Source organism: Rhinichthys klamathensis, unplaced genomic scaffold, assembly GCF_029890125.1.
Source record: "Rhinichthys klamathensis goyatoka isolate OS25496 unplaced genomic scaffold, OSU_Roscu_1.1 h1tg000909l_1, whole genome shotgun sequence".
Lineage (NCBI taxonomy): Eukaryota > Metazoa > Chordata > Actinopteri > Cypriniformes > Leuciscidae > Rhinichthys > Rhinichthys klamathensis.
The window spans coordinates 311,801-324,907 of NW_026607254.1; the positions used below are offsets into that span (position 1 = coordinate 311,801).

The 13,107-nt window shown below is 42.2% G+C and overlaps 1 protein-coding gene across 6 annotated transcripts in view; it reads left to right on the top strand.

The window, feature by feature from the left end:
* serpinh2 (serine (or cysteine) peptidase inhibitor, clade H, member 2) overlaps positions 1-13,107 on the top strand; it is a 42,641-nt gene that overhangs the window by 20,921 nt on the left and 8,613 nt on the right. The window lies entirely within an intron of this gene.

Genomic DNA, 13,107 nt, shown 5'->3' on the forward strand with positions numbered 1-13,107 from the left:
TTAAAAAAAATCTTACTGACCCCAATCTAACTTTTGAATGGTAGTGTATATATTACAAAATAGTTAGTGGGTTTTTTTAAGGTCTTAAAGTCCCCCTGTGGTGAAAATCAAGTATTTAATCTGGTTTGTATGACTATGTGGTGTTTTTAATATGCTTTAAGACAAACCATGTGCGAATTCATAAGTCAAATCCATTCCTGAGTATTTTCTCCTTAAAACTGCAGTGAAACAAAGACAGTCTCAAAAACGCGGTTTGAAATCAAACTACCTTGTAACCAATCAGGTCAATGTGCGGACGGGGCTTTAGCATATCATTAACAGCGAACTAGCAGGGGAGTCTTGAGATATTTTTCTGTTATGAAAAATCTGTTAGATTTAGCAATATAGCGGGTGTATGATGTATATGTGTATGAACTATATACCTTTCTCCACTGACGTTCTGAGATGTTCAAAGCGTTTCTGATGATTGTTTGTGTAACATTAGCAACACATTATTAGCTGTTTGATAACATAGTCAAGCCAAAGGCTAATCATATTTAATTACCGTTATGTGTCCGACTTTGTACTTTGTGATGCCATTGTGCAGCGTTTACCCCAGTAATTAGACATAGTGAATATCTGAGCTGGTGTGAGTGAGTGGAGGCGGGGCTAATTAGCATATCCACGCGTATACTAAATGAAGCAAGGTGTAGAGTTACATTTAAACCATTTTAAGGCATGAAGAATTTTATTTCACAGGAAAAAACTTTAACATATTTAATTTTGGTGATCAAAGATGAGTTTTAAGGGATACAATTATTGACTACAGGGTGACTTTAAACATTGTTGACGGTCATGTTGTGCGATACAGACGTCAACAGAACCCCCCACCAGCACCACCGAAAGTCATCCTATAATTGTGTGTCTGTGATCCCTCTAAGTGTTTTTTCATACTGACTAAAGACTCTTTTGGCATCCCAAAAATTCACGCTCCATCAAGGCCTGGGCAAAGGCAGAGTGTAGCTGCCCAGAGCCCCTCAGAGAGATGCCATGCTGGGTTAGAAGCTCAGCAAGAGTCTCTCCAGCAGCTCGGCCACAAGAAGCAGCCTGGACTCAGACAGCAGAAAGTGACAGAGTTTTAGAACAGCACAGATGGTTCTGCCTGCACTGCTGAACAGATCTGGATTTGGACGACAGAGAGTGACAGTGACTGTGGCGGGCTTGTTTGGGCTGTTGAGTTCAGTAGATGAATCCGTGTCTGGTACGATTGGCTCGTGTGGTAAGCACATTGGATTCTTTGGTGTCTTGCGGTGGGTGGATATGTCAAGTACGCCTTCATAGTTCTCTTCTTGTGAATTGTGGAGGTGAAGTGTTTTGGAGCTTGATGAATGATTTTGTGACATCTGCTGGCTCTCCTCCTCTCTCCTCCCTCGCCTCTTTCCTGTCTCCCTGCCCGTTCTTCTTATCCTTTTTTTTCTCTTTCCAGCTACCTCTCCGTCCTCCCTCTCCCAGCATCTGACCTCAGCACATCTATCTCTTGCTCGGAGTCCACTGGTTCCTCCCACTCATCCTTCGTCTCCCTTTCTTTATTCATCACTTCATGCACCACCTCAATCTTTGTGTCTGCCCTCTCATTCTCTCTCATTTCTAGCTGGTCAGTGCCCCTGCAGCTCATCTTCTGTCTCGGCCCTTTTCTTCTCTCACACGCTTTCTTTTCTCTCTTTTTACCTCCTTCATATTCACCTGCACCTCTTTCTGCAGTCTTCATTTATTTCACTTTTTTCTGTCCTCGAACATAAACAGAAGCTCAATCGTACATACTTGACACACGAGAATGAACCTCATTGGTTCTTTCTAAAGCTCAAACGTGATGCGTAACATGAGAATGAACCTCATTGGTTCTTGAGGAAGCTCAAACGTGATGCGTAACACGAGAATGAACCTCATTGGTTCTTGAGGAAGCTCAAACGTGATGCGTAACACGAGAATGAACCTCATTGGTTCTTGTTGAAGCTCAAACGTGATGCGTAACACGAGAATGAACCTCATTGGTTCTTGGGGAAGCTCAAACGTGATGCGTAACACGAGAATGAACCTCATTGGTTCTTGCTGAAGCTCAAACGTGATGCGTAACACGAGAATGAACCTCATTGGTTCTTGCTGAAGCTCAAACGTGATGCGTAACACGAGAATGAACCTCATTGGTTCTTGTTGAAGCTCAAACGTGATGCGTAACATGAGAATGAACCTCATTGGTTCTTGTTGAAGCTCAAACGTGATGCGTAACACGAGAATGAACCTCATTGGTTCTTGTTGAAGCTCAAACGTGATGCGTAACACGAGAATGAACTTCATTGGTTCTTGCTGAAGCTCAAACGTGATGCGTAACACGAGAATGAACTTCATTGGTTCTTGCTGAAGCTCAAACGTGATGCGTAACACGAGAATGAACTTCATTGGTTCTTGCTGAAGCTCAAACGTGATGCGGAACACAAGAATGAACCTCATTGGTTCTTGCTGAAGCTCAAACGTGATGCGTAACACGAGAATGAACTTCATTGGTTCTTGCTGAAGCTTAAACGTGATGCGTAACACGAGAATGAACTTCATTGGTTCTTGCTGAAGCTCAAACGTGATGCGTAACACGAGAATGAACTTCATTGGTTCTTGCAGAAGCTCAAACGTGATGCGTAACACAAGAATGAACCTCATTGGTTCTTGCTGAAGCTCAAACGTGATGCGTAACACGAGAATGAACCTCATTGGTTCTTGCTGAAGCTCAAACGTGATGCGTAACACAAGAATGAACCTCATTGGTTCTTGCTGAAGCTCAAACGTGATGCGTAACACGAGAATGAACCTCATTGGTTCTTGCTGAAGCTCAAACGTGATGCGTAACACGAGAATGAACTTCATTGGTTCTTGTTGAAGCTCAAACGTGATGCGTAACACGAGAATGAACCTCATTGGTTCTTGCTGAAGCTCAAACGTGATGCGTAACACGAGAATGAACCTCATTGGTTCTTGTTGAAGCTCAAACGTGATGCGTAACACGAGAATGAACTTCATTGGTTCTTGCTGAAGCTCAAACGTGATGCGTAACACGAGAATGAACTTCATTGGTTCTTGCTGAAGCTCAAACGTGATGCGTAACACGAGAATGAACTTCATTGGTTCTTGCTGAAGCTCAAACGTGATGCGGAACACAAGAATGAACCTCATTGGTTCTTGCTGAAGCTCAAACGTGATGCGTAACACGAGAATGAACTTCATTGGTTCTTGCTGAAGCTCAAACGTGATGCGGAACACAAGAATGAACCTCATTGGTTCTTGCTGAAGCTCAAACGTGATGCGTAACACGAGAATGAACTTCATTGGTTCTTGTTGAAGCTCAAACGTGATGCGGAACACAAGAATGAACCTCATTGGTTCTTGTTGAAGCTCAAACGTGATGCGTAACACGAGAATGAACTTCATTGGTTCTTGCTGAAGCTCAAACGTGATGCGTAACACGAGAATGAACTTCATTGGTTCTTGCTGAAGCTCAAACGTGATGCGTAACACGAGAATGAACTTCATTGGTTCTTGCTGAAGCTCAAACGTGATGCGGAACACAAGAATGAACCTCATTGGTTCTTGCTGAAGCTCAAACGTGATGCGTAACACGAGAATGAACCTCATTGGTTCTTGCTGAAGCTCAAACGTGATGCGTAACACGAGAATGAACTTCATTGGTTCTTGTTGAAGCTCAAACGTGATGCGTAACATGAGAATGAACCTCATTGGTTCTTGCTGAAGCTCAAACGTGATGCGTAACACGAGAATGAACCTCATTGGTTCTTGTTGAAGCTCAAACGTGATGCGTAACACGAGAATGAACTTCATTGGTTCTTGCTGAAGCTCAAACGTGATGCGTAACAGGAGAATGAACTTCATTGGTTCTTGCTGAAGCTCAAACGTGATGCGTAACACGAGAATGAACTTCATTGGTTCTTGCTGAAGCTCAAACGTGATGCGGAACACAAGAATAAACCTCATTGGTTCTTGCTGAAGCTCAAACGTGATGCGTAACACGAGAATGAACTTCATTGGTTCTTGCTGAAGCTCAAACGTGATGCGGAACACAAGAATGAACCTCATTGGTTCTTGTTGAAGCTCAAACGTGATGCGTAACACGAGAATGAACCTCATTGGTTCTTGTTGAAGCTCAAACGTGATGCGTAACATGAGAATGAACCTCATTGGTTCTTGAGGAAGCTCAAGCGTGATGCGTAACACAAGAATGAACCTCATTGGTTCTTGCTGAAGCTCAAACGTGATGCGTAACATGAGAATGAACCTCATTGGTTCTTGAGGAAGCTCAAACGTGATGCGTAACACGAGAATGAACCTCATTGGTTCTTGCTGAAGCTCAAACGTGATGCGTAACACGAGAATGAACCTCATTGGTTCTTGTTGAAGCTCAAACGTGATGCGTAACATGAGAATGAACCTCATTGGTTCTTGCTGAAGCTCAAACGTGATGCGTAACACAAAATGAACCTCATTGGTTCTTGTTGAAGCTCAAACGTGATGCGTAACATGAGAATGAACCTCATTGGTTCTTGAGGTAGCTCAAGCGTGATGCGTAACACAAGAATGAACCTCATTGGTTCTTGCTGAAGCTCAAACGTGATGCGTAACACGAGAATGAACCTCATTGGTTCTTGTTGAAGCTCAAACGTGATGCGTAACACGAGAATGAACCTCATTGGTTCTTGCTGAAGCTCAAACGTGATGCGTAACACGAGAATGAACTTCATTGGTTCTTGTTGAAGCTCAAACGTGATGCGTAACATAAGAATGAACCTCATTTGTTCTTGCTGAAGCTCAAACGTGATGCGTAACACGAGAATGAACCTCATTGGTTCTTGTTGAAGCTCAAACGTGATGCGTAACATGAGAATGAACCTCATTGGTTCTTGCTGAAGCTCAAACGTGATGCGTAACACGAGAATGAACCTCATTGGTTCTTGTTGAAGCTCAAACGTGATGCGTAACACGAGAATGAACCTCATTGGTTCTTGCTGAAGCTCAAGCGTGATGCGTAACATGAGAATGAACTTCATTGGTTCTTGTTGAAGCTCAAACGTGATGCGTAACATGAGAATGAACCTCATTGGTTCTTGTTGAAGCTCAAACGTGATGCGTAACACGAGAATGAACTTCATTGGTTCTTGTTGAAGCTCAAACTTGATGCGTAACATGAGAATGAACCTCATTGGTTCTTGTTGAAGCTCAAACTTGATGCGTAACATGAGAATGAACCTCATTGGTTCTTGCTGAAGCTCAAACGTGATGCGTAACACGAGAATGAACCTCATTGGTTCTTGCTGAAGCTCAAACGTGATGCGTAACATGAGAATGAACCTCATTGGTTCTTGCTGAAGCTCAAACGTGATGCGTAACACAAAATGAACCTCATTGGTTCTTGTTGAAGCTCAAACGTGATGCGTAACATGAGAATGAACCTCATTGGTTCTTGCTGAAGCTCAAACGTGATGCGTAACACGAGAATGAACCTCATTGGTTCTTGCTGAAGCTCAAACGTGATGCGTAACACGAGAATGAACTTCATTGGTTCTTGTTGAAGCTCAAACGTGATGCGTAACATGAGAATGAACCTCATTGGTTCTTGCTGAAGCTCAAACGTGATGCGTAACACAAAATGAACCTCATTGGTTCTTGTTGAAGCTCAAACGTGATGCGTAACATGAGAATGAACCTCATTGGTTCTTGCTGAAGCTCAAACGTGATGCGTAACACGAGAATGAACCTCATTGGTTCTTGTTGAAGCTCAAACGTGATGCGTAACATGAGAATGAACCTCATTGGTTCTTGCTGAAGCTCAAACGTGATGCGTAACATGAGAATGAACCTCATTGGTTCTCGCACGTCAAGCGAACATGCTTGAGCTTCCGTTTTCCACGACTGATGTGTTAGTTGATGAATGTTTATATGTGAATAAAAGCCTAAATTAAATCTGTTCATCATATAAAGCGATCGAGTCTCTTTAGAAAATTTTGACTAAACCACTCGATCCATATTGATTAGTTTTACGATCTCGTTATGAACTTTTTTAAGCTTCATAGTGGTAGTTGTGTAGCTGTCAATGGAGGGACAAAAAGATCTTCATTTGTGTTCCAAAGATGAACGAAAGTCTTACGGGTTTGGAACGACATGAGGGTGAATAATGACTGAATTTTCCTTTTTGGGTGAACAATCCGTTTAAGTTGAACATATTTCATTAATATCTTAAGTGCATAAGTTAACTTTGACAGCCCAAAAATGACATTTTATAAAAAATATTAAAAAAATTCTCCCTCAAATTCTTTTCTAACCCCTTTGCACTTCCTTGTGGTCCCCAAAGGTCCCCAGAGTCCATTTTGAAAACCCCTGCTGTAGGGTCACTGTCCCAGGGTAATGCTGCAGGCAGATGACATACTGTCTAAACCACAAGGTTAGCTCTATCCTCATAGTAGACAGCAGATGTCAAGATAAATGTGTCAAGAGGAGTCCAGGTAGGAATTTAGAAAAGTAGAGGTTAAAAGAGACAGAGAGAGAGTAGAAAAAAGGTACAACAAAATTGACAGTTGTTGAACTAGACAGGTCAAACGGGGCACAACTCTTCCCAGGGAGCACAGAGAAGAGACCGGTCGCTGTAGTGAGGAACAGCGTTTTGTTAAACTCTTGTAATGCCGGGTGAGAAATATAAGCGCCCACATGCCATGTCCGTGCACTCAGCCCTGCTCGGAAGAACAAGATTTTGACATTAAAATGAGCGGTAAGGATGCCCAAGAGAGACCTAGAAGCTTGCTTTAAAAGAAACCCACCGACAGCCCAGACATGACTCCCTTTTTTTAAACTTGCTGTTCACATACAGTAAGTGATGCCCCAGCGTGCGGAAAGAGGCCGAAAAGTCATGGGATGAATAGAGCTGTATTACTTCTCTGACAAGCTCTCCTGCTGCTCCCTCACTCTCCACATCACTCAGCTCTCTATCTTTCTCTGCTCTTTCATGCTCTTGTCTGGCTTTTTCTTTAATCTGCCACACACACACTCTCTCTCTCTTGTAGTATCTGAGGAAATATCACCGTAGGTCAGAGACACTTGATTCCTCTACGTTTATATGGGCAGTGACAGAAGAGGCGCGCTGAGTGTTGCTTCCCTCTCCCTCTCCGATTGGGTCGAAAGAGAGCAAACGCAGCCTCCATCTCGAGGCGTAAATAGCGTTTTCCACTCTTTATCTATCATCTCGCCTCAGAGCCTCAGCCTCCAACATGGCCGTCAAACGCTCTGTCGCTCTGAAGTCGCTCTAGGCTTCGGCGTGGACGTCTTCGGTCTCAGGAGGAGCTGCTATTATCCTGATTTCCAATCCGTGCGCTTGCGTATGCACTAATGCAGCCGTGCTGCGTGGCTACGGGGCGCCCGGCTCGGGGTAGGATGACCCAAATTGGACTGACGTGCAGCTGGAGAGGTGAGTGGTTGAGAGGGAGGTGGAATAGGGTTGAGTGCTGGAGAGAGAAAGAGACGGGGAAAGGGCAGAGTGGATGAGCCGGATAAAAATATCCGCTCTGGTGGTGAGGCAGCGAGGCCAGAGCTCAGGAGCGGTTAGTGCCAGGCGATAGCGGCTAACAAGAGATTGAGTCTGGACTCCATAACGAGCACGAGGGGTCGAGGGGTCACCGTCTGCCTGATGCCTGGCAAACACACACAGCCAGACACACTGACCTTAAGAGTCTGACGCAGGGATAGACAGAAAACACTCACACACACACACTTACCGTGCCAAGGCCTGTGGATGCCAGTGTGGCCGTAATTGGATTGCACAGTTCTGTGTGTGTGTGCCAGAGAGACAGAGGGAGTCAAGCTAACATACACACATACTCATTGATGAGGTCATGAAGTGGATGTGGTGTGTATGCCAGGACTTGGGAAAAGCCTGTTGTGTTTAGACAAGTGTTTTAGAGTCCAGTGTAAAATGCTTATTCATAATCTCATACAAATATTGACATATCCTTTTTATTATGTGTAAAACTATAGTATATTGAGGTCGTATGGTCTTGTTCAGAGGTGTAGTGGTAAAAAAAGAGGTGGGTAAACTATAAATTCTGGTGGACCACGACGTGGTCACCCGGTAAGGTGGGCCACTGCGTATGTGTATCCTGATGTCCTGATGACATTGCTATTAGGCAGGGCTCGACATTAAGCCTTTTCATACGCTTGTCCTGACCTTAGGACAAGTAAATCTGTCATTCACTTGTCCGAGTATAATATGTCCGAGTATAACACTTGTCCGAGTAAAACAATATTCTCATCAGTGTTCAATTAGCTTTGATATTTAAATCGGCATATTGTAATATTTGCACCTTTAAAGGGCATCCCCTCCCCAATATTATTAAATGTATGCTTCATCTTTCATTTTAAATTCCTAAATTTGATAAATAAATTCAATTATTTCGAATAATAAGACACTATAGGGCTGATCAAATTAAATCATTTACACTGAAAAATTACAATTGCATAAAATAATGTTATGAAATTGATTTAAATGTACAAATAAGAAACGTTGGAAAGAATGATCTACTTTTAAACATAACACGAAACCGCCAGTAGGTGGCGGCAGGCGACCGTCTTAGTGAGTGAGTCATTGATTCATTCATGATTCAAACGATTTGTTCAAACGGCTGATTCATTCAAGATTGAGACAGATGTTTATGAATGGGTCATTGAATCTTTGACTCAATCGATTCGTTCAAAATGCTGAATCATTCAGTAATGAAAACAGGTTGAGTGTTCCTGTGAGATGCGCCGTGGTTCTGCTGTGATTTTTGTTTGGAACTATTTTCGCTGCTGAAACAGAACAAAAACAGCCAATATTGCATCTAAAATGTAAGTGACTTAATTTTAACTGTTTATTGAACTGTTGTAGGAAATCAATGTCACATTTTCAATCGTGATGGTGTTCCGGAAAAATAATTGAGGTTGCTTAACATATGTTAAAAATATAAAAACTCCACATTAAGATTTTTTATAGGCAGTATGTTGTTAACTGAGTGTGTGTGTGCGCTCATTTATGTAGATTTCTGCTCTCGAGGCTGCGCGAGCGTCCGTCAGTAATAGTCAACAACACTGACAGTAATGCAGCGCAATATGAAAGAGTTCGTCTTAGGTTTAACAACCTTAGGTTGTTAGGTTTAACAACCTAAGAAACTAATAATTAACAATATGAAACTAAAACGACATAAGCTTAATTTATAGCTTATTTAGAGGTGGATAAACGCAATTTAGAGGTGGATAAACGCACTTTGGAGGTGGGTAAACGCTATTTCCGAATATTGGGAGGTGCGTAAACGGCGTTTACGTGCGTTTAGCCTCCACTACATCCCTGGTCTTGTTGTAAAGTCCTTTTGTCACGCTTGCCAATAGCAAATTAATTTCTATCATTATTTGTCATAAATAATTCTTGGCAGCAATGAAAATGTGTTCTATTAATTCCATTAATGATTATTTTAGTGCTTCTTTGGAAGGGTTATTTGGAAATAAAGAGACACAGTTGTTTTTATACGATCATCATGAGTCTGTTGTCAATTGATGAGATTATTTCAGATGTCACAAACAAAAAAATAATTGTTTTATTTTAAAAGACTTTGTAATGAGGCACAAAAGTGGCATAAATGAAGTCTAATAATTGGCCCTACCTATTGGCTTATATTAAATAAAAAAGATTCATATTCATTCATTAATTTAATTGAATTCCTTATTTTTATAAAATAATATGGTGCCATTGAATATATAATTCACCCCAAAATGTGTCAATTACTCATCCTCATGTCATTCCAAATCCATTTAAACATTTCATCTTTGAAACACAAATCAAGATATTTTGAATGAAACCTCCATTGAAAGTCCATTAAACCAAAACTTGACACTTTAAAAAGTTCATAAAGATATCCATAGGAATCGAGTGGTTTACCAAGTCTTCTGAAGAGACATGATAGCTTTTTCAGATTTGATTTAGGCTTTTTATTCATACATACATCGAGCACATCAAAATAAACATCTCAGATTTCATTTGAATATCTTAATTTGTGTTTTGAAGATGAACGAAAGCTTTATGGATTTGAAACGACATGAGGGTGAGTACAGTAATTCAGAATTTTTATTTTTTAGGGTGAACTATTCCTTCAAGTCTCTGTTCGCAGAACACCATCAAAATCAATATTTTAGTCCCGCAAAATTGTGGGTTTTCTCTTATTACAGCAATTTCTGTTAGCAGACTCACCCTGGCATTATGCCTCTTTTATCTAAAGTGGGAGGCTCCCCCTAGGGGAGGGGGTCTGCAACTGCTTCCACTGATTCATAAGTGTTTTTTGATTCACTATACAACCTGCTCATAAGAGTCATTCATTTGGAAATTGGCTTGCACTGCACTGTTGATTTTAGCTGAGGCTCAGTGGTTCCCCTGAGTAGTAGCGCAGAAAATATTGATGACTTGAGTGTTTAGTATTTTACACGGAAAATGTTTTAAAAATCAGTTGCTCCAAATTATATATTTTTTAACCAATTTGGAACAAGAATCTGTTCTTGTTTTCCCAACCATTTGTAATTTAATATATGCATTTCATGTGTTAACACAGCTGTTTTGAACCAGCAGGTTTGTATTTCACACTAATTTTTTTGTGATTTTTCCTGGAAGCTGATCAACGTCGTGACGTTATTTCTTTGTGGCAGAATGTGATGTAAAGGATAAACAAAAAGAAGAGTATTTAGCATGTAGGGGAAGAAAGTGAAGAGGAGAGAGATAGAGAATGTAAATTAGACACACCGTAGTGATAAAGAACTCTTCCGCTGAATAATGCCCAAGATGTATTCTGAAACGGACTGCCTTGATGCTGCGAGGCTGAATAAAACAGTTTCTGAAGGCTCAGCGTCTCACTGGTGAAGCCATCTCCACCCCTCAAGTTCCCATACACCATCATGTTGTATAGAAAATACAACATGGAGCCGACTCCAGGGCTGATTCTTCTTGTGCGTTATTCATGAGCTGTATGTTTTTATAGTTGTGTTTATTGATGTAGGCGCTTGAATTATGCTACGGCATAATGCTGCAGTTTGCTAAAAAAAAAAAGAAAAAAAGTTGGAGTATGGATGGGCTGCAACAGACAGGAAGAGAGAGTGAGAAGAGAAGAAAATAGAGACGCTCCATTTCCACCCAATGAGCAGCATTAGAGCTGAACCATGTTTACACAGCCCTTCTCCTCGCTCCATCTCTCTCTCTCTCTCTCTCTTTTTTTTTCCCATCTGCCCATCACATTTACTGCATTAGTTGGGAGTCTGTGTGCCACATTACTACATGTTATTTATTAGCCTCCTTTCATCTGTTTCCAGTGCAGAAACTACTGTACTCATCTGCAGAGCCATCACTCAATCCCACTGCCTGCTGGGCACGTCTCCTCTCCGTAAACGTGTCATTAATTCATTTGGGGGCTCACTGCACTCAGGGAGGGTTTACCTGTTCCTCCTCTAGGGCATCCTTTGAGCTGCGTTGGATTTTGTAGGAGTGAGGCCAAGCTTCACTAGCTTCAAATGACTCAAAGCTAAGCTGTGTGTCATCTTGGAGATCTGGACTCGGTTAATATGCGAAATGAGCATTTTTTTCGGGTTTCTTGAATGAACACTTGCACAACGACGGCCCGTGCTGAATATTTAAACGCTGATTGTCTTTAAAAATCAAGTGACCTCAGCATATCCGCACATCCCGAGAGGTGCCGCCATCCCAAGGAGAAAGAGCGAGACGAAGGAGACAAGGAAAGAGGCATGCTATTTATAGAGGCTGTCACAATGCAGGCTGGGAGATGCCTGCTAATGTTGCATGTGACTGTAATTGCTGGAGACAGCACTGTCGTAGTAACACGCGGTGCCATGCCGCCGCAGAGGCAACAAGCTGCTTCAGGTCAAGGCTATGCGGCCCAGGAGCGGATGTGCATCTATAGTGCCGGAAAACATCAAAGTTACATCGGGAAAGCTGGGGAGATGCAAGGAAAAACCCTTGGAGACACACAGAGAATTAATTAAAGGGAAGTAAATGCGCCCGATGCAGTGTCAGCCTGTATAGCAAGGACATACAGCCGTGAGAGAGGGTGAGAAAGCCTCAAGAGACAGAGAGGAAAAACTGTCACTCTCTGGAACATAAATACATGCTTAGATACAAGCCTGGACATTCGGATCAGAGCGGGAAAAAGACAGGGAGTGCTTGAGAGCAGGCGAGAGAGGAATTAAACAAGCGGCGGATGGTCAGATGAGGAATGAGGATGCCACAGAGGTGGCTGAGCCGTCGACAGGATCAGGCAGTGATGAAGTGATGGAGGAAAGGGGTAGGAGAAGGAGAATAATGGATGAGGACAATAGAAGTGCATTAGTGGAGGTGTGTGCCGAGACTGTTGAGAGAGAGAGAGAGAGAGAGAGAGAGAGAGAGAGAGAGAGAGAGAGAGAGAGAGAGAACCGCAGAGGGTCGAACCGTGTTAGTGAGGTGACAGCCTCCCCCACCTCTCTCCCTCATTATCAACCTCTCCGTCCATCTTTCTCTCGTTTTCCACCTCCCCTTTAACTACCTCTGTGCCAGCACCAGGGCTGTGTGCCCATTCAGAATTGAATTGAGAATACATTTTAATTGCTGAATTGGAATTGAAGTAGCGAACGGGATGCAAAGACACTTCAAAGTCCCTTTCGGAGAAAAGTCAGTTCATTCGGTGGCCATATTTGGAACGCCTCCGGGCAGCTATTTCAGGCGTATAAAACCAACTCCTGTCTACAGTGCTTGAATGGGGAAACAGCAAAATCTCAAACTAGTGCCAAACTCACATTTAAATAACATATTTCAAATAAGCAATAAAACCTTGACACAGACTGTCCCATAAATGTAGCTTCTTATGCTCAAATAGCATAAAAAAAGCATATATTTCAAGTTGGTCCAATGGAATGGGGAAAAAGAACAGATGGTTTCAAGACGTTGTTTTTTTAAAAGACACAATACGTGAGCACGTCTAATGCCTGCTACAGACTGTGCGATTACTGCAATCCTATAAG